This window comes from Lissotriton vulgaris, chromosome 6 (genome assembly GCF_964263255.1).
Source record: "Lissotriton vulgaris chromosome 6, aLisVul1.2, whole genome shotgun sequence".
NCBI classification, from domain to species: Eukaryota; Metazoa; Chordata; class Amphibia; order Caudata; family Salamandridae; genus Lissotriton; species Lissotriton vulgaris.
Window position 1 is genome coordinate 978,700,214 of NC_141694.1, and position 21,849 is coordinate 978,722,062.

The following is a 21,849-nucleotide window of genomic DNA, read 5'->3' on the forward strand; positions in this document are numbered from 1 at the left end:
ATTGGGTTATCATATCCTGCACAGTTACAGGTTGCGTCATCTTGTTTCAGATGATAGTATCCCACTTCTGACACCACTGTCAGGATTTTAACCTCTATCAAGAAGGGAGGTAGGGTAAGTTTACTTGTGCAGAATTATAACTCTTCTAATTGAAAACACACTTCTCCCAAAACAGTCTATAGTTGGTTACTATTTATTTCTTACTGACCGGACAGTTGGAGTGTATCACTTAAACACAATGAAGGAAGAACTAATCAGCCCTGGAATACAGTCTTGGCTTAGAGTCTCTCAGGTTGGGTTTTCCTCTTCTAGCTGTACTGCTTCCACACGGTGACCAAGGCCGGTACTTCCCAAAAGGCAAACAGAGAAAAGAAAGGACAGTACAATTATCTATAGACTATGAGGTGCTCCCCTTCACCAACATTCCGAGGTCACAACAAGTAGTGAGGTAGGAAGGGTACTGGTTGGGAACAGGTAAAGGGTCTAGGGTTCTTGGGTCAAGGGTGTGCCAAACGTATACTAGCAAGTGCCCTCATTTGCGCCAAAACCCCCACAAACCCTTTCCCTCCAACCTTTTTTTCCACCCTTCCCTCCACGTCACTTGCCTGGAGCTACGGTCCCCTTGGACCGTAGCATTGGGTATCTCGGTGTCCTGTGCCCTCAAGGATCTACCGGATACAAGCGCGGTATATGTTGGAGGCTCTCTCTCTTCTTGAAGTGTCGCGTCGACTTCTGCGGGTCTTCAGACAATCTCCGCTCTTCTCCTCTCCCCGTCCACCGCCGCTCAACACACTCCTTCGTGTCCTCCTCTCCTCTCGCCGCGTTGCTCATCACCCCGACTCTCCCCACCTGGGGTAACCGTCGTTCCGCTCCTCTACTCGTCCGTTCTCTCTCTCTCCTCCCCGCTAGAGTGGACCGCTGGATGTCGAGCCGAAGGGCGCCCAGCCGGGCGTCATCTTGAAGTTCACGGCTTTCCCATGTTCCGGCCAGCCTAGATCACCGCTACACTGCCACTTGGCTGTCAATAGATCTCTTTAGCTATGTCCTAATGTACATGCTACAGTTGTTTGGGGAGTGTTGGCAAATGAGGCATGGGATTCAGAGAATTGTTGGAGGTTAAAAACACAAATTGAGTTTGATTTTTGAAAGTGAGGTTGATTTTCAAAATAATACAGACTCCATAGAATTGAGCTGTTTACCCTTCATAAAAATCAAGATTTTTTGTACTGCTTATAGTAAATTTTCTAACAGTGGACTTTTCCATCTCCAGATTATGCTGAATGACCAGCAGTTGCAGTGTTTCACAACTGAATTTCTCTGCATTGCAGAGACTGAAGATTTTTTTTTTTAAAAAGCAGTCTTCTGGTTTACAGCATCATTTCACCAGTTTATATGGTAAGTAAATCCCACAATCATTCCTTTAGGCATTTAAAAAGACTTTCACAGCATCTGAATCTCCTCACTACCTTCCAGTGGGGGCCTGTGCTTGAATATCATTTCTGTCAAGATGGAAGTAATATGGATCTCATTGTGTTGGTCATGGTAGGTAATAAAAGACTGACTGCTTCCAAGGTTACTTAAACAGCATTTAGATCCCGATGCTAGCAATGTTCCATTTAAGGAAATTGCTGCCTTTGCGGCTGAAATGCACTATCTCACTTTAGAACGATAGCGTTACATTCTCACGGAAGGAACCTCATTTAACGTCTTCCCCTGCACTCTGTAACTTGGACTCTGATACTTAAGATGGATTGTTGGTAAGGATAATATCTATTTTTGTATCTCCGCCCCACTTTTAAAAAGGCCCCAATGCTTGGAGTGGTTCAGAGTCCTTCACCATTCCCCCTCCTGCTTGCCGTGCATTCATGAATACAGATAGTAACCTACTGCATTACTTCTGATATCTCATCCTCCTTTTTGTGGTCAGCTTCCACAAGGACAATTGGACCTGAGGCACTCTGACATCATAAAGCTAAAGCAAGATGTTGTCTGACGTGAGGGCCACTCTGTTGGCTAACAAGCAGCAGGATACATTTATCTTGGTAATGAAATGAGTAGCAGGGTAGACAGGATGCTCAAATGAAGACTAAGATAGTAAGATTAAAGAAATTAGGGCATTTTTTGAGACTTCTAAATTTGTATGAACGTAATTTTGAGCATAAGAGTCTCAACTTCACTATTGCTTAACTGGTAGGAATTGCCTAAAATGATGATGGTGATCATGCTATTCATAGCTATTATTATTCCCATTAACTGTAGCATAGCCCGTCCTTGCTCAGTTTATCAGCTGGCTTAATTGCCACTGGTGTATCATGTCCTAAAACAAATGAAGTGAGATGGGTACGCTGCCACTTGGCTGGTAAAAGATCTCTTTATCTAGGTCCTAATGTACATGCTACAGTTGTTGAGAGAGTGTTCACAAATGAGGCATGGGATTCAGAGAAGTGTGGGAGGTTATACACACTAATTGAGATTTGATTTTCTAATGTGAAGTTGATTTTCAAAATAATGAACTCCAATGAATTGATCTGTTTACCCTTTACAAAAATCACGTTTTTTTGTACTGCTTATAGTAAATGTGCTAACAGTGGACTTTTCCTTCTGCAGATTATACTGAATGACCAGCAGTTGCAGTGTTTCACAACTGAATTTCTCTGCATTGCCGAGACTGAAGAAAATAAAAAAAAAGAAGAATTTTTAAAAAGCAGTCTTCTGGCATACATCATCATTTCACCAGTTTATATGGTAAGTACATCTCACAATCATTCCTTTGGGCATTAAAAAGACTTTCACAGCATCTGAATGGCCTCACTACCTTCCAGTGGGAGCCTGTGCTTGAATATATTTTCTGTCAAGATGGAAGTAATATGGATCACATTGTGTTGGTCATGATAGTTTTTTTTCTAAACTCTTTATTCAAGACCGATCAAAGCATTGTATACCATTTACAAAATAATGTAAGCATCCATCAGTTAATTTTAACATTTTCTCCCCAAACTGAAAGACTAGCAGCTGCCCCAGCTAACAGTAATGTGATCTTCATTTCCACCCGTGGGGGGAATCAACAATATCCCTGCAGTCTCTACATATAATACAACAAAAGGCGTATTTCCCCCTCCCACCCACCCTCAACATCCCACCCATGTCCCCTCCCGTCTCCTGGTCGCATTAGAAATCCTCTATGTACCTTTCAGTTCATACGTCTTTATTTCGAAATATTTCATCATAAAAGACAATCATAAAAATTAGCTCAAACATCATTCCCTAACCATTAAAAATGCTCTGGCAAGACAAATCATCGAGTAAAAATTATGTTACAACAATATAACGTATATACAATTAAAGACGTACTAAAATATGTTTATAAAAACAGTTGGGAGAAAATAATCAACTATCTGTAAGATGCTTGGCTCTGATAATACACGACCAACCCAAGAACTTTGCAACTGCAATGACCACTCGTTCTGTTGTGTCGGTCCTCATCCGCAGCGCCTCCAGCCCCACCCGTGTTTTCAAATTTTTACAAATAGGTTTTAACCATTTGTTCTGGGGTGCTGAATAGGCTGGGCAAGCAAAAAATAAATGGCCTAGTGACTCTTTTTGGTCCTCACACCAGGGGCAAAACACATTTGTCTCTCCAAGCCATTTACTGGTGAATAATCTCAACGGAAGCGACCCGACCCTAAACAGGTGAAAAAGCTTCCTATCACCACTCTTGGTGATGGTATCCCAGTAAGCCTCTAGAGAAGGGTCAAGTTTGTGCTCTAAGAACCTACCAGACAGAGAGGTGTTGTATGTCTGTGCTATGAGTTGTTGTCTTACTGTGGACCAATATAGAGCTTTGAATTCCTTTTTCTCAGGAAAGACATTATTATTCGGAGCGATCCAGAGATGGCTTAGGCCCATATTTTCCAGCAGCATTCTTACTTTTTTGAACCAGAGAATATTGCCCGAGCCCACCACAGATCTGACATCCAAGATTTCATTAGCAAAAAGTGCCAGTTCCGGGGTTGTCCACACTCTCCTCCTCAAGGCAACAGCTCTGAAACGTGCTACATCATCAATAGGGTGACAACCCAGGTCAAGTAGCAGTGGCTTCAAGGGGCTGGACTGGGGAAGGCCAACAAGATTACGAAGGAATTTATTTTGAACTCTGACTAATGGTGACAGGTCCGAAAAAGCCCATAAGTCCGCGCCGTACAAGATCGCTGAACTTATTTTAGCATTGTACATTTTTAAAGCAGGACCTATCCTTTTGGTCAGTGAGGTTCTCTGTTCCTTAATTAAGCACCCTGTTAGCTGAGCAAACTTCAGAGAGATTATCACGCTGGGGTTTCCAGCTAAGCCTGTTTTCCAATACAACCCCTAGGTAAGTCATGACTTTAACCTACTCTAACACACTGCCATTCAAACTAACGTGGCCCAACTGCAGTCTATTTTTAGATAAGACCATACATTTAGTCTTTGTTACATTGACCTGTAGATCATTATTTTGGCAGAATACCTCAAACTTGTTTAGGGCTGACTGGAGACCCTTCTACATTTTAGATAGAATAAGGGTGTCATCCGCGAAGATAAGTAGCGGGAACTTATTACAGCCTAGACCAGGGGCATCTGTAGGGAATGCTGCGAAGTACTGCACTGCCCTGTTAATGAACAACAGAAACGGGGTCGGTGCAAGTACGCACCCTTGACGTACACCCCGGGAAACCGGAAATCTCTCTGTAACCTGCCCCTGTTTGCCCCATCTAGCCTGCGCAAAGTTTGCTTCGTGTAGTCTGATTACTATTTCAAGGAGTTCTAGGGGTATCCCCAGTGTATCCCATAGCTTAGCTCTTGGAACTAAGTCAAAGGCAGACTTTTGGTCTACAAACGCTGCATAGATAGTTCCACCACCCAGAATAACAACCTTCCAATAAATTAAAATAAATCTAAATACCTGATCAATTGTGCTTGCACAGGATCTAAAACCAGCTTGTAAGGGGAACAAGACATTCTCTAGGTCCATACAAATCTGGATCTTAGCGAGCACCATCCTAGCTATAATTTTCTGAATGGCATATTAAACTGATGGGGCGATAATTCCCCGGAGCAGAACGATCCATCTTTTTAAATATAGGCAGGATCTCAGCTCCTAGCCAAGAATCTGGGATTTGTGCACCCTTCGCGATAGTATTTGCCAGAAAGGTAATCTAAGGCACCCAATTAATTAAGACAAATTTAAATAGATCTGCCGGGATGCAGTCCATACCTGGTGCTTTTCGTATTTGTACCATCCTCAGTGCGTTCTCTACATCTTTCCCAACAAACACTAGGGAGTGGCTCGGGGTCAGTACTTGTGGGGAAAGAACAGGGGGGGGGGGGACTGTCACAGGTTCAAGTCCCCTAAACTGAGACTCAAAATATTCGACCCAAACTGCGGCACACACCTGGTTATCCGGGACTTGGGATTCCACTGTGCTTCCCCATTTAACTATCTGCCAGAACTTTGTCTGGTCTCTCGACCTACTTGCCACTAGTAGATCCTGCCAGTGCTGATCATCCCAGTCCTTTTTGGCCTGTTTTTGGATTTTCCTGTATGTAATCCTTGCTGCACTAATGTCCTTGGTATTCCGTGATTTATTGGCTTTCACCAGAGAGCCATAAGCAGAGCGGCATGATTTATTGCACCAATGATTGCCTGGTTTAAGAGATGGTAGTTTACTGGGTTTGGCACTTTTTGAGAAATGGGATTTCAATACCCCAAAAAGCTGCTCCTGAAGAGCACTAGTTTTAGCAATCTGGTCTTCTTGTTCAGCCAGAGCCTGTAAGGCACACAAAGTGGTAGAAACCTCCTGAGAGATCTTGTCTGAAATTAGGGGATCATCGACTATCCTATCCCACCGGACCCTACGCCTATCATTGGAAAGAAAGGCGTTTGGCTGTTACTATCTCGGTGGCTCTGACAGTCTCCAGACCGCCCGCAGTTTTTAAGCTAAGTAAGAGCGGGTTATGGTGGCTCTCAGGGCAGGCAGATATTATCATGTCCTCGAGAAGGGACCAGTACTCAACCTTGATTAGAATATAATCGATTCTGCTTGAATTGATACCATTATCAAAGGTTACCCGACCGGATTTATCAGACCTGGATCGACCATTAACAGCTCTCAAACCCTGCTCGAGGCTGAAGCCCAGCCACTGTATGGCCACTTCTGTCCACTTCTTTATTGGGTTTATGTCGAGGCAGGGTATATTCTACTGTGCATCTTCCTCTGCTATATTATCTTCCCCCACAAGAAGTAAGGGTTCAAATGTACAATTGAAATCCCCTGCCACAATCACGAGGCAATCCATCCCGACGGAGCTGAGAATGAGATCCAGCTCTTTAGTAATTCCCGAGTTCCGCCCCCCAGGCTGGCCTCTAACATATATATTAATAATGATGATCTCCATCTCATTCGGCCGCGACAATCTTATAACAAGAATGTCAGGGTTAAGCACCATTACTTCAGTGGACCTGTAGCTAAGCGACTGCTTCACCCAGATGGTCAGGCCACCTGACAATCTACCTCTTTTGCCTCTAATAGCAGGTTTAAAAAAGTTTAAATACCCCAGGCGATGGATGAGATCAGGGGCCCAACTTTCTTGGAAAATCAGGATATCATGGTCCTCCACAAAATCTATCCACTCTGCTATTGAGGTTTTACTCCTCAGGCCTGCAATGTTCCACAAGACAATTTTTAACAGGTTTTCCCTAATAGCGTGCTGGATCTGACCAGACTCCGACGGATTTACCCCTATTGGTCTCCTTCCTGCAATAGAGCCCCCACTTGCTGAGGAGCCTGGGCACGACCTCACCGAACCTTGTTCGACCTCCTCACCCCCCCTAACCTTCCTCGCTACGATCTCTCCGTCATGTACTGGGGGCATCCTGGGTGAAGGGCAGAGGCCTAGACCACTACCAACACTATCACCATCCACCACTGCATGACCCTCAAAGTAATCCGCATCCCTACTCAGTTGGCATGCTGTATCTTCACTTCCCATTGGCTGGACCACCATAAAGCCCCTATAGTTGTTCTCCAGTCAATTCACCCCTGATAGACCAATAAGTGGATCAAATCGATTTGTCAGGGGCATATGATACTTCGCCCTGTCAAACGGTTTTACACCAAAAGATCTAATATTATGAATAAAGGAGGTGGGATTGGTTGGTCCATGGTAAACATAAGCATAAAAGTAATTTAGGCCCAGGGTTTGAACATCTCCCACTCTGCCGAACCTTGGATCATAGCAAATGTACTCTACCGCCCTAGGATCTCTAAAGTTGACAATTACGCAGTCACCCTCTATATCCTTCTCTCTACGACCCAACCCAACTCACCCTTCTAACATTTAATATCTCTGCGTTTGAGGAAGGTGAGAGTGGTCTGTTCCGGTTGAGCCAGTGGGTGACTTTGTTTTTCAACTCCCTATGTGATTCAATTTTATCAGCTCTAATCCCCTGAACTCCCACCAGAATAACCGTGTACGGTACTGACTCTAGGGGGAGTTTGATACAAGGCAACCGCTGTATAGTACCCTCGCTTCCCTGTGGAGTTGTCTAACTAGGCGGTATCTTCTCTACCCGCACAGAGGGTGCGGGCTGGCTACATGCCACCTTGCCAACTCGCGTACCCTTTTCCCCGATAGGCCCAGAAAAATCCATCTCTACGGGGCGCGTCTCAGCACGAGGTGGGGGGTTTTGATTGTTGGTCCTGTCATTTTGGACTGGTTGGGCAGACTCACTACCACTTCTAAGCCCTGGGGGACAAAATGGGTGGGCTTTGGCGCTTGGACCCTCCATGCCTTTCGCTATCCTTTTCAACGCGCTAGAGTTAACTAGTACTAACTTTTCGAGTTGCTCTAGTTTTGAGTTAATCAATTTAATTCTCTCCAAAAGAGGTAGTGTCAGTGATTTAAATAATTTTTCTACTTTGTCGAATAGCCCGTCATTTGCACTACTTAGGGTAGGAAGTTGATTTGGACGGGGGATAGCCATAATTGGACTAGGGGACTGAGCAGTATGTTATGCTGGGTTTGAGATGGTTGTTTTTGATATTTTTGCCACGCCACCCTACTGAGGACCACCCCCTCTTTTCCTTTTGCCTACTGAATGAATTGCCGTTAGTTTTTTGCCGGCTGGTATCCTCTGATTTTGGATTTTAGTTGTGGCACTATTAGGCAGGGGAATTTGAGTCCCTACTTTGCGACCCACTAGAGACCGAGCAACCTGTGGATATATTTATTGCAGTATCAACCACAGAAGTATCAAGCCCAACCAGCGATAGGCTGGATCTCAGACTCAGGGTGACTAGGGGGACAGTTGTTCCTGGTTGTTCTGGGTTAGTAGCAGACCCAATGGTACCTAGAGATGAACGCTTCCCCGTTAAGAGATCCAAGGACAAGCGTTTCTCTGTTAGGGCTATTTCTTTTTCCAATACCACTGCAACCCTTGTAATGAATTGATCTATGGTACCTGTAACCGGCCCCCCCGGGGTGGAAAGTGTAACTTTTCGACCCTTCCCAGAGCGAGATGCCTTTAGAGATGATGGGTAGGGGACTCGGGCACTGGAAATAACAATCAATATAGACAGAATGTTTAGATGGATTCGGGCTGGGATGATCTGCAGCGCAACAACAATAGGTATAACGTTAGAGGGAATACTCTACACAAACCCGGACTTAGGGGGGTGGCCCAGCCCGGCCTCGATCGTCCTCGGACGGGCACATACGGGCCCGCCCTTGGCCCGGGCTTCGCCCGTGCTGAGCCTACGCGCGTCCTGCGTATCGCGGGCCTAGGTGGTGCTAAGTAGATTGAGATGGGGGCGGGAAGAGGGCCCAGCTGCGGCGGAAGTTTGCAGCTAAGCCTGCTGGTCTTCGCAGTCCCGCCCGGGTGTCTGCCAAAAGTTTCACAGCAAGTTCAGCCCAAATCGGCAAGCAGTTCACAATATCCTCAACACAGGGAGCAAAGAAGGCAGGTTATGTAGAGAAAGTCACTGCACCACAAACGGCTGCGAGCGGCACCCCTCTATGTACTGTCTCCCAGCTATTATTGTAAAGACATATACTGTTGTGTAAGCAAGTCAAGTTGTCCTTGCGGTGTTCCAGGCTCCCGTGTTACCTAACCATGCTATCACTCACCCTGTCCAGACCCTACGCTCGATCACCCTGAGATGGCACTAGGTCTATCCCTTCCAGGGCCATCAACATGATCTCCCACTCCTGTGCTATGGGATACTTTCTCTGACCTTTCTCCTCCTCCCTTCTCAGTGTCATTCCCTCTGCTCTGCCCCACTTTACCAATTTCATCTGCCATGCGGCCATCCCAGGTGGTCTGGGGGATTTCCACCTCCTTGTCAGAGCCCTGACAGCTATCAAAAGAGCCGGATTCCAAGAATCTCAATTTGGCCTTTAGCGCCTTGGACCTTTTGCGGAACCCCACTAGGCAGTATAAAATCTCTTCAGGTACAGGCAAGTGAGTTGTATTTCTCAGAACCTGACATATCCAAGCCCAATATCCACGTAGACATACACAGGACCAGAGCATGTGCAGGAATCCAGCCTCCTCTACTCCTTAACGTGGACAGCAATGGGGGGAGTCCGGGAACATTCTGTGTAGCCTCTGAGGGGACAGGTACACCCTATGCAGTACCATTGTTTGTATAAATCTAAATTTCACATTCCGCGACACCTTCCTGGGATGCTCCAGAATAATCTGCCATGCCTTATCTGGGAGTATTATCTCTGCGTCCTGAGCCCAAGTATCCTGAAGCATATCCAGCGGAATTGCTGCGTGTACTCTGACTCCAGAATATAACCAGCGCACTAAGTGTCCCCCAGCCCCCATATAATAGAGCAGGTAGACCATTTCATGTTGCGCGGGTTGAGTTCGTTGTGGTGCCCAGGTGTTCTTAATGTAGTGTGAAACCGTGGCATGTAACAAATACAATCTAGGGGGAGCGCCTGTAATTTGAAAAAAGGACTCATGGTCTAGCAGAGTGTCACCACCAAAAAAGGCCCCCACCTCCACTACCCCAGCCTCCGTCCAGGGGCGCAGTATATCTCGTTTTAGGCTGCCCTGATGCGTCGGGATACCCACTAAGGGAATGTTCGCCGCGTATGGCTTTACTGATGAGGTGTAGGACAGTGCTCGTCTCCAGCACAATATGTCCATGTGCAGGAGCGGGTGACAATCAGGAGGAATCCGCCTTTGTGGTAGCAACAAGAAGTGCCGCTCTCCCCGTGCCAGTCGCTCAGGTGTATAGTCGATCTCATGGAGGTTCCTACCGGGCACCAAATGTTAGAGCCACTGGAGTTGGCTGGCATAATAATAGCCCCGAAAATCTGGGACCCCCGAGGCCCCCCCCGAGTCGGTTCCCAACTGGAGCTTGCGAAGGCTAATGCGTCTCCGACCATTACCCCAGATCAGAGTAGTTAGAATGGTATTAAGTGTGGTAAACACTTGTTGGGGGACGGTCACAGCTAGGTTTACAAAATAATACAAGAGGCGTGGGAACATAACCATCTTAGAGATTGCGGCTCTGCCCATAACGGACAGGGGCAAGGAGATCAAAAAACCCACGCTGCTCCAGAGCCGGGTACTGGCACGCTTAATATTACCATCAATTTGGTCCTCTGGTGATCTATCTACCTGAATCCCCAGATATTTGAACCTGGTCTGCGCGACCGGTATCTCGTGAGTCCCGAAGCGGATGGAAGCGGGGTGTAGTGCCTCATTGAAATAAAAGCCTGTCGATTTTGCTGGGTTGATGGCCAGGCCCGATACTTCCTCAAAGCGGCAAAAAATATCATAGAGAGCCGTGTGATCTGCTTCTAAGTCTCTGAGGTACAACAAGATGTCATCCGCGTATATGGAAATCAAATTATGCGTACCCCTGATCGATCTACCCATCTGGGCTTCATGAGCCTGGAGCGCTATAGCCAGAGGTTCCGGTGCCAAAACAAATAAAATCGGGGACAGGGGACATCCCTGTCGGGTGCCCCTGTACAACAAGTAACTATCCGACACGTACCTACACGTACGCGCCCTGGCCGAAGGGTCTGTGTACAATAGTCTAATCCACCTCAGGAGGGAGTCAGGGAGGCCAAAGCGCCTCAGGGCCTCAAACATAAACGTCCATGACAGGGAGTCGAACGCCTGTTTTAGATCTAACGCTATACAGCCTGCCCGGGGATATTTCTGTGGCGTGCTTGTGTTGAGGGAATGCAGTCTCCGAGTGTTCAGGGACGTACTCCGTCCCGGGAGGAACCCGCATTGATCCTGATGCACCAGTGCGGGTAGGTGGGATTGTAAGCGCAGGGCTATAGCCTTACTCAGGATCTTATATTCCGTAGAGAGCATTGATAAGGGCCTATAATTTGCCATGTCCAAGGCATCCCTGCCGGGCTTAGGTATTGATGTAACCAAAGCTTGTATCGTCGTTGCCGGTAGATGTCCTTCCTCAAACGCTGCCCCGAACACCTTATCCAGGACAGGCGCTAGAGTGTCTAGGTATGTCGCATAGAACTCCACCGGGAGTCCGTCTATACCCGGTGTCTTATTGCGGTTAAGGGAACTAATTGCCACCCGTATTTCATGTTGCGTAATGGGCCCGTCCAAGTCCCTCTGTGTATCCTCTGACAGGGTAGGGAACGGGAGGCCATGCAGGAGCACAGACACACGTTCTGGGTCCTCCAAGTCAAAAGAAGCGTATAGTGCTCTTAGGTGGTCGTGGAACGCTTTGTTAATTTCAGATTGCGTGCGGGCCAAACCTCCGGACATGTCACGTATCTGTTATCACCGGGGGGTCGGGTCGGTCCCGTACCAGGCGGGCCAATAGTGTACCTGATCTATCAGTATCAGCGTGCTGACGGCGTAAATATACTTTATAATCAATGTTTCTCAGCGTCTCCAATACTTCCGTATGATCTATATTCCCTTTCTGCAGCTCCCCCTTCTTCTCAGGATCTACACTTGTCTCCCTTTCCAATATCTTTAGGCGGTTCTCGACCTCACAGAGTTTACTGTAAATTTCCTGTCTGGATCCTACCAACTGGCCTATGGCTCTCCCCGTACTTAAACATTCATGGCATCCCATACTACTAAATTAGAAGAGGAAGAGTCCCAATTTTCTCTAAAGTAATTAGACAATGTGTCAGAGAGCATTGCGAGGAAGGGACTATTCTCCAGAAGGAGCGGGTTGAGCCTCCAGGTAGGTACAGGGGTCGGCACCCTTCCCCAAAGGAGGCTGAGGATCAGGGGTCTATGGTCAGAGAAAGTTTTGGCTAGGTACTCTGGGCTCCCGATCCTAGAAATCAGTGACTGTGAGCATAGAAATCGGTTTATCCGAGTGTGGAGGTTGTGTACGGTGGAATAGAATGAGTATTCCTTGTAATCTGGATTCAAGGCACGCCATGCATCCATCAAACCCCAGCCCTCCGCCCAGGTTAGAAGTACTTCAGACAGCCGCGAGGCTCCAGTCATTTGGAGGGTGGGGTGTGATCTATCCAGATCCAGGCTCAGGACCATGTTCCAGTCTCCGCCCAATACCCAGGGGACGTTCGCACAGTCCAAGAGTGCCAAACCAACTGTGTGCAGAAATTTATCCTGCTCAAAATTCGGGGCGTATATACTGCCGAGTACAATTAATTCGCCATCTAGGGTGCCTTTCACCAGAATAAATCTACCCTGCTCATCTACTTTCCTCTCTATCTCCTCAAATGGCTTCTTATGTCAGGCCCAGATAGTCGCCCCTTGGAGAAGACCGAGTAAGTCATAGAGTAATTAGTACCTCTCCACTTCTTTCACAGTTTCTTGGCTTCTGATACCGTAAGGTGGGATTCCTGGAGGAAAGCAACTTGTGTGATGCCTAAGCAGGAAGGAGTGGATTGGGTGTCTTTTCTGTATCGCCCCAAGCCCCCGCACATTCCAGATAGTGAATCAATAAGATCCTATTGCATCAGCCATAATCGTCTATTGCCAAGCATAATAGTGTCAGTGGGCTCACAGCGCAAGCCCATATAACGAACGACCAGGAGACTACATATTCGAAAATTCCCTCCCAAAACTGAACAAACAAGGCGCAGCAAAACAACACTGCTGGGCCAAACATAAGAACAGTAAACAAATAAGTCCAAGGACGAGTGCGTTCGCCATTGGGGGGGGGGGGGTTGTCAAGCACTACTACTGTCATCTGTGTATTCGCACCGGGTACCGCTGGCTCAACGGCGTGCCGTCCTGGTGGCACCATGTTAGTAAAAATCTGCACGTGAACACGTACTGGAGATAACCTCACCATGTGAACCAATAGACCCACTAGGGTCGCTCTCAACCAGGGTTCCCGCCCTACTCATTCCATCTCACAAGTGCAAGGAAGCAGCGGGTATGCACATTATAAACAGCGTTCAATACTTATTACCAAACCCATGGATATCTGTTTGTACTATGAGTCAACAACAACAGCAAGCAGTGAGCACAAAGTAAAGGATATCGGGCGCTGCAGGTAACCAGTCCACTCCAAACGAAGCCGTGTACCCCTTTAGTTGTCCAGCATATCATCTGGCGCTCGGGGTGTGACAGTAGGGAACAGGATCACACTGTTGTCCGAGTCAGAGGGGACTGTGCTGTCGTCTGAGTCCGTCGGTATCTTCCCCAAATCCTCTCTGAACGTGCCCACCATCGCCACGGCACCCGACTGATCCTCCCTCTGTTGTTCCCGTGATGGGCCAAGTTTCCCTATGCTCCTCCTTGCATTTGGGGAGTCCTCTCTTTCTGGACACGAGTCTCTCCCCGAGCCACCGGTAGCTATATCCTGAGAAGCGTCCTGACTCCCGTCGATGCCCATCACCTCCAGCCATTCCTCGACTTCGGATGGGCTCTCGAAGAAATGTGTTTTCCTGCCGTGGATGATATTCAGTCGGGCTGGGAAAAGCAGCGCATATTTCAACTTGGCTCTCTGTAGCTTCTTCTTTACCTCCACATATGAGGAGCACTGTTTCTGGACCGTGTTGGTATAGTCTGGGTAGAGGGACACCCTTCTGTTTTCATATTGGATAAGGCACTTCTCACTGGCTTTCTGCAGCAAAACATCCCTATCTCGATAGTTAAGTAATCGTGCTATCAGAGGGCGGCCTGATATGGGCCTACCGGTCGGGATCCTGTGCGCCCGTTCTACACAAGTGCAGCGATAGACCCTCCATAATAGCATTGTCTCGGAACCACTGCTCCATGAAATCCTCTGCATGGGCCCCCTCACAGCGTTCCGGAATGCCTATGACGCAGACGTTGTTGAGGCGATTCCGACCTTTCCGCGTCCTCCACGCTGTCCATGAGGGAGGCAACCTGCTGCTGTAGTTGCTGAACAGAGGTGGATTGGTCTGCTACAGTTGGCGTGAGTTCGGAAAGGGCAAGTCCCTGGTCTTTTACCTTGTCCGCCAATTTGCTATGGTCTGCCTTTAACAGTGATAGATTTGTGGTTAGGGCCCCCAGCTGATGTTCCATTGCCGACCTGGAGTCCATAATTTCTTTCAGGATTAAGTCCAGTTTGTTCTCCTGTTGATCGCCGGCGTAATCCGACCCAGAAGCGCTTGATGGAATCCTCCCTTCTCCAGTGCTCTCTGTGTTGCGCGTGAGCTCTTGACCTCCGAGCCCCTCAGCCACCTTTGCCCCCTTTTGCACCATGATGTTCCTGAAGTGCGCCGAAGCCGTATTTTGTAAGATAGGAGCCTTCTGAAGAGAGCAAGCCCCCCCTCCATGGCGGTGTATGTCAGCGGTCTCTTCCGACCTCACCAGTTCCTCCGTGAGTGTCCACTCGTCCCGGTCAATTCGCCCTTCCTCGGGCTCCACACCGGATCCCAAGGGCCAATATTCACAAAGGCAGAGGTCGCAAGGTACCAGGGCCTCCAGAGTCCTGTCGGGCATCACCCAGGCCAGCAGTCCCACACTCTCAGCGGTCTTCGCTCCATAGGTCGCCTCCCCTGGGCCCGCAGGACGCAGCCAAGAAGAAAATGAGGCAGCTCCACGTGTCTCCCCTCACCGGCAGTCTCACCTCCGCGGGCGGCCAGTGTCTCAGCAGCCCGGCTGTTCCGTCTCTCCGATGGAGTCTGGGCCGTAACTTTATGTGGCGGGATGGGGGGGGGGGAATTCCCAAGATCAGTTCTTTCCTAAGCATGGGCGGAAAATCCGTTTCGCTCGTGGATTTTGCGGATTTTCTGTAAATTCGCAATCCGCGAGATTCGCGAATCTCCCGCCAAATCCGCGAGCAGCGGATTTTATGGCTTGCTCGCACTGTTCGCGTGAGTTCGCGGCTTCCCAGTACAACTTCGCGCCCCGCGAATAAGCGCTAAATTGCAGAAATACGATCTTAGCAAAACTGAAACTACTTACCAGGTTCAAAAGTTCAGGCTCATCATTAGTAGCCATTTCCTGTAGTGCTTCCTGAGGGGCCCCTCCAGAGTTCAGTTGCCAGTTGCAACTATTATGTGACCCTGCTCTGAACCTCAGAATAGTTACACATATGCCACAAAGGTCCTGAATTACAGCTAAGGGAGACAAGCAGGAGCCAGGCTGGAAGTTCAAATCCATTAATCAGCCCCTAATTCATTATTGTCAGTTGGGGCAGGGCAGGTGTTGTAACTAATTTTGCAACAATGAAAGCACTTAGCAAATGCAAAAGATCACTAATCAGGAAGCACTAAGGAAGCAGGTGCCAGCTAAAAAAATATTCTGTGACACATTAATCAGCCCCAAATTAATTCAGGTCACTTGAGGCAGGGAAGGTGTGCTTTGCTTTGCCACAATAATGTACACTGAGGGTGCTGTGATGAAACAGAGGGTGGCATGGGTGGGCCAGAGGGTGGCATGAGTAGTCAGAGAGTGGCAGTGGTGACAGAGAGTGGCAGTGATGAAGAAGAGTGTCCCAAACAGGCTGGACACGTAGAAACAACAAGTTCGCAAAACTTGCGACCCGACAGGTAAGTTCGCGTTTGCGAAATTGTACAAAACCCTCGCGACCTGGCAGAAACCCGCGCAAACACAAAAAAAAAAAAATCGCGAGAATTCGCGGATTTTGCGGATTGCGAGTTCGCAAATCCGCAAAATTCGCGAACGCGAGATTCGCAAAATTCGCCCATGCTTATTCTTTCCCCATGTCGCTCTCTCTGCTGTGTCACATCACCAGTGCTGTCCCATTCGGTTGCCTGGGCGCTCCGTGGGTTCCTCTCTTCGGTCACCCGCCCCTGCTCCTTCGCGGGCAATGTGTCAGTCCTCCACCGGACCTCCACAAACACAGGCCAACCCAGTCCCGTGGCATGCCCCAGCAGACTCTAAGAGCTGGGGTCGGCACTCACCGCCACCCTGTGGGGTCCGGGTCTCCTCCCCCTCGAGATCTTGCGGTGTCACAGGGAGGCACCTCGCAGCCGCCTCCGGTCGGGTCACACAGCGTTTCGAGTGCTCCGGAGCACCAAACCGATCACTTCCGGTCCCGCTGACCCCAGTGGCTCCGGGCTCGCTCCAACTGCAGCTCCCAGGTTCTTCCCGTATGCGTGGCGGTAGGCCCAATCCTCTTCCGACCCACATTATGGAACAAAATCTGTACGCCGATGGGTCACCGTGTCACCGCAGGGTTCCGGCGTCGATCCGCCACCTTTCGCTGTGGGCAGGGTTCCAGCAGACGCTGTTTTTCAGGATTTGCCGCCAGGCGGACCCGGAGCACTAGCAGCAGCCGACCACATTCGTGGCTGGCTAGACACACCCCCGTGTTGGGCATGATAGTTAATAATAGACTGACTGCTTCCAAGGCTACTTAAAAATGATTTAGAATCTGATGCTAGCAATGTTCCATTCAAGGAAATTGCTACCTTTGTGGCTGAAATGCACTATGTCCCTTTCAAACAATAGTGTTTCCTTCTCACGGAAGGAAGCTCATTTAACGTCTTCCCCTGCACTCTGTATGTTGGACTCTGATACTTAATATGGATTATTGATAAGGATAATCTCTATTTTTGTATCTCTGTCCCACTTTCAAAAAGGCCCCAGTGCTTGGAGTGGTTCAGAGCCCTTTACCATTCCCCCTCCTGCTTGCCTTGCAGTCATGAATACAGATAGTAACCTACTGCATAACGTCTGATTTCTCATCCTCCTTTTTGTGGCCGCTTCCACAAGGACAATTAGACCTGAGGCGCTCTGATATCATAAAGCTAAAGCAAGATGTTGTCTCACGTGAGGGCCACTCTGTTGCCTAACAAGCAGCAGGATACATTTATCTTGGTAATGAAATGAGTAGCAGAGTAGACAGGATGCACAAATGAAGACTAAGATGTTAATATTAAAGAAATTAGGGCATTTGTTGAGACTTCTAAATTTGTATGAACGTAATTTTGAGCATAAGTCTCAACTTCACTCTTGCTGAATTGGTAGGAATTGCCTGAAATGATGATGGTGAAGATGCTATTCATAGCTTTTAATATTCCCATTAACTGTAGCAAAGCTCTTCCTCCCTCAGTTTATCAGCTGGCTTAATTGCTACTGGTGTACCATATCCTAAAACAAATTAAATGAGATGGGTACGCTGCCAATTGGCTGGCAAAATATCTCTTTATCTATGTCCTAATGTACATGCTACAGTTGTTTGGAGAGTGTTAGCAAATGAGGCATGGGATTCAGAGAATTGTGGGAGGTTAAAAACACAAATTGAGATTTGATTTTCTAAAGTGAGGTTGATTTTGAAAATAATACAGACTTCATAGAATTGATCTCTTTACCCTTTATAAAAATCAAGATTGTTTGTACTGCTTATAGTAAATGTGCTAACAGTGGACTTTTCCATCTGCAGATTATACTGAATGACCAGCAGTTGCAGTGTTTCACAACAGAATTTCTCTGCATTGCCGAGACTGAAGAAAATAAAAAAGAAGCAGTCTTCTGGCATATAGCATCATTTCACCAGTTTATATGGTAAGTAAATCTCACAATCATTCCTTTAGGCATTAAAAAGACTTTCTCAGCATCTGAATGTCCTCACTACCTTCCAGTGGGGGCCTGTGCTTGAATATAATTTCTGTCAAGATGGAAGTAATATGGATCACATTGTGTTGGTCATGATAGTTAATAAAAGACTGACTCCTTCCAAGGCTACTTAAACATGATTTAAATCCTGATGCTAGCAATGTACTGTGGTAAATAAATTAATACCCCATCAATCGGAATTTCTAGAATGCTATCAGAAGGCAAAGAAAGAGGAGTCCGTGGTGCAGAGTTAAGGCTTTATTCAAGAACTCGAGTTAAGGGAGAGCTCCATCACCCAGCAGGTTCAGGAGTGGTCTAAAACTTCATTCACACAGCAGAATATTTATACATATCCAATCAGTAGGCAAAAGGAAGAAAAAGGAAGTGACAAGCAGAAGTGACAAACAGTAATTTCAAACAAGATGTGTCAAGGTATGGGCATGTCCTATGTCTCGTGAGAGTGCATGTGATGTTGAAATGTGTTCTTGCTGTTTTCAGTTAAAGGCCCTTCCTCATCCGGGGGGGTTTTATCTCTGGCTTGCAGTCAAGAACAGAAATTTTTCTTAAAACAGGAACTATCTGCTGCTGGTTCCCTTAATTGGCAGAACCACAGGAATGTGTGGTCAATGAACTGAGATGCCAGGTGCAGGGTGTCTTGCTCGTGGGTCTGAAGACAAAATGGATGACGCACACAAAATGGGTGCTTGTCTGAATAAAAATGGCTACCAGGCAGAAACAGGGAAATGATGGGGCACAATTGTCAATTTTATTTCCTCATTCCCTCCTTGCCCCAGAGTGTACCTGTTTCTATATCTCAATTTGCATGAGATTGTCTATGCATTCCTGTAGAATAATTCTTTCCTTTTCTTTCTGCTGGATACGTGGTGGAATGCAGCTTGCAGCGCATAGTCTGCACAGAGCGGGCCACATTGGATGCAAAGGCAGCATCCAGTTATTACCAGGAGTATTATGCCTGTTGCTGACAGCAATTCCCATCCCCCAGGATGATACTATTTTCCAAAACCAGTCAGACCATGTCCAAGTGCCAGGTTCTTGATGTAGGCTGGTGGCTATCTTGTGTAATTTTGTTATAGCCGTATATACAGACTGAGAGTTATCAGGAATGAAAACACTGCAGCTAGAGCCGATAATTTTACAGGCTCCGCCCATGTCAGCCAGGATGATGTCAAGGACAAGGTGGTCTTGGAGAGCAACCAATCTTATGGCAGACTGTTCCTGAGTCAAATTCCCCATGGCAGACGCCGTCTGATTTACAACAGCCTCCAGGGTCCTTGTCAACCTGCGAATGAGTTTGCTGTTCTGCACAGGACCGACAAAGAAAAAGAAACCTTTGTTGAAGTCTGTATATTGTTCCCATGTAGTTTCCGTTTGATCAACCCCGGAGGTGTCGATTGTTCTTTTATGTCTAATATGGGGCACTAGGAGGTCTCAGTGGTAAGTGGATGGGGCCACAAAGACAGGGGGTAGCAGAAATACTATGTAGCATGTCCCCCCCCCCAGTTCAAGGGCAGCTGCACATAGGCCATTTGCCCGCAGACAAAATAAGTATGGCGAGATGCTGGAAATGATGATTTTCCTTTGTCCTCAAAGCTCACAGTGGTATGGCAGTCACTGTGTCCTAATGGAACAGATACAACTAGAACACAGTGTCCTGAGAGGTGAAAGTCAGTAGACAATTATAGATAGCATGCACATAGCATTACTTGGGTGGGCAAGAAGGAGAATACTCATTTTTTAAGTCAAAAGGTCATCTTCATGTGGTAATATTTGTTTCAAGGTCGGATATATACAGTTAAGAACAGCACTGCATAGAATGTAATGACAACCACATGGAACTTGGTGCAGCAAACGTGAATAAATAGTGCAGGTGGCGACGTAAGTGAAAGGAAAACAGTGTAGTTGGCGAACTGTGCATAAGGTGCAGACTATTTACGGTGAGTGGCTAAAACGGCGCATGTGACATTGGTCAGGCTGTTAGGTCGACGGCGTTTCGATCCGTAGCATTTCGGATCATCATCAGGACTGGTTTTCTGAATTAGGAAGTGCTGGAAGGATCTCAGAACTGCCTTCCCCGATGTCCGGATAGACGCGCTGATCTAATCAGCGCACACACAGCACGGCTGATTGACACGGCCGGCTAGAACGCTGAGTTCCCCAGCAAATACATACCGAGTACGGCTGATTCACACGGCCGGTTCGAGCGCTGAAGTCTCCAGCGAGCTCTTCCAATTAGCCCAGACTCCAATTATTTTGTGACTCACCTGGCTGCCTTAAGTCATCCCCTTCTTGTTGGTTACAAGGATTCCAATCCTCAAGGATCCTTCCAGCACTTCCTAATTCAGACAACCAGTCCTGATGATGATCCTAAATGCTCTGGATCGAAACGCCGTCGACCTAACAGCCTGACCAATAGGCGCACTTCTCCTTAGTGGCTTTAGATTCAAATCAAATCAATTGTGCCCACTGTGATATCACAATGTCACATGCGCCGTTTTAGCCACTCACTGTAAATAGTCTGCACCTTATGCACAGTGCGCCAACTACGCTGTTTTCCTTTCACTTGCGTCGCCACCTGCACTATTTATACACGTTTGCTGCACCAAGTTCCATGTGGTTGTCATTACATTCTATGCAGTGCTGTTCTTAACTGTATATATCCGACCTTGAAACAAATCTTCCCACATAAAGATGAATAATTACCTTTTGACTTAAAAAAAAATGAGTAATCTCCTTCTTGCCCACCCAAGTAATGCTATGTGAATGCTATCTATAATTGTCTACTGACTTTCACCTTTCAGGACACTGTGTACTAGTTGTATCTTACCTATCCAGTCCTGACTTGGTCTATGGGTTATACTCCTGTCTTGTCTATAATACTAATGGAACAGAGCCATTTTATTTTTCCGGACGCACAGGTGCCCTTTTACTGTTGAGACCGAGATGGAAGGGGGCCCGGTATTCCTTTTAGGTTTGGTATTTAATATCCTATAGGACATGGTCACGTTCCCCTGCTTGTATTCTTCGCTTTCTAGAGCCGTACCTGTCGCCTCATTTGGGTAGCAGGCAGCATTAAGGACCTTATTCAAGTGCCCCCAAGGCAACCCATTCTTGCATGAATTATTTCCATCAGGGCAGGAGGTGGGGGTAGTGTTGTCGGCTGTTATCAGGGCGAACCAGGCCTCACAAGTCCCATTATAAGAAAACTGGAAGGGGAAGAGAGGCATCCCACCTTTCTTTTGATGAGGTGGGAGGCGCCCACATATCCAGCAATCTGTGCTATTGCTGGCTTGATGAGTATAGTGTAGCTTCTGTATAAAGGTATTATTCTGCAGGGCTAGTCTATGGGCTTGCTCATGAGGGGGTAGGTCATGATATGTGTGTTCCTGGGTGCCGTTAGGTGCATGGGAGGCATGTGGTGCTGGCGGGAAGACAATGTGGAGGACCCAACCGAGACACGTCATGATAGTTATCAAGAATAACAGTATTATTAAACATATGATAGAGCCGCTATGCAACTTCTTGACATTCTTCTTTCAGCGTCTCACTTTCTCTTTCTCCCACATAGTCAGGGTGTCTGAGTCTGTCCCCATGCTCTGACCACTTCACCACTGGACCTGTGTCCGTGGACTTAATCAGCCGGAGTCCGGGTGGCAGACCTCAACTTGGATTTATATTCCTGTTGTGGGGTCTGTTCTAAGGGCAACGAGGATTGTTCAGTCACAGTGTCACTAGGTTTGGCAGTGCTGGCAAGGGAGTCAATTTCTCCAAAGTACTTTTTACAATGACTGGCATGTAACCAGACT

General features: G+C 47.3%; 1 protein-coding gene across 1 annotated transcript in view; it reads left to right on the top strand.

Moving 5' to 3' along the window:
- LOC147708272 (uncharacterized) overlaps positions 1-21,849 on the top strand; it is a 413,470-nt gene that overhangs the window by 320,646 nt on the left and 70,975 nt on the right. Inside the window, exons 17-19 of the mRNA XM_086925333.1 lie at positions 1,271-1,395; positions 2,608-2,745; positions 17,853-17,974. The gene's annotated coding sequence lies outside the window, so the exon portion shown is untranslated. The remainder of the gene's footprint in view (positions 1-1,270; positions 1,396-2,607; positions 2,746-17,852; positions 17,975-21,849) is intronic.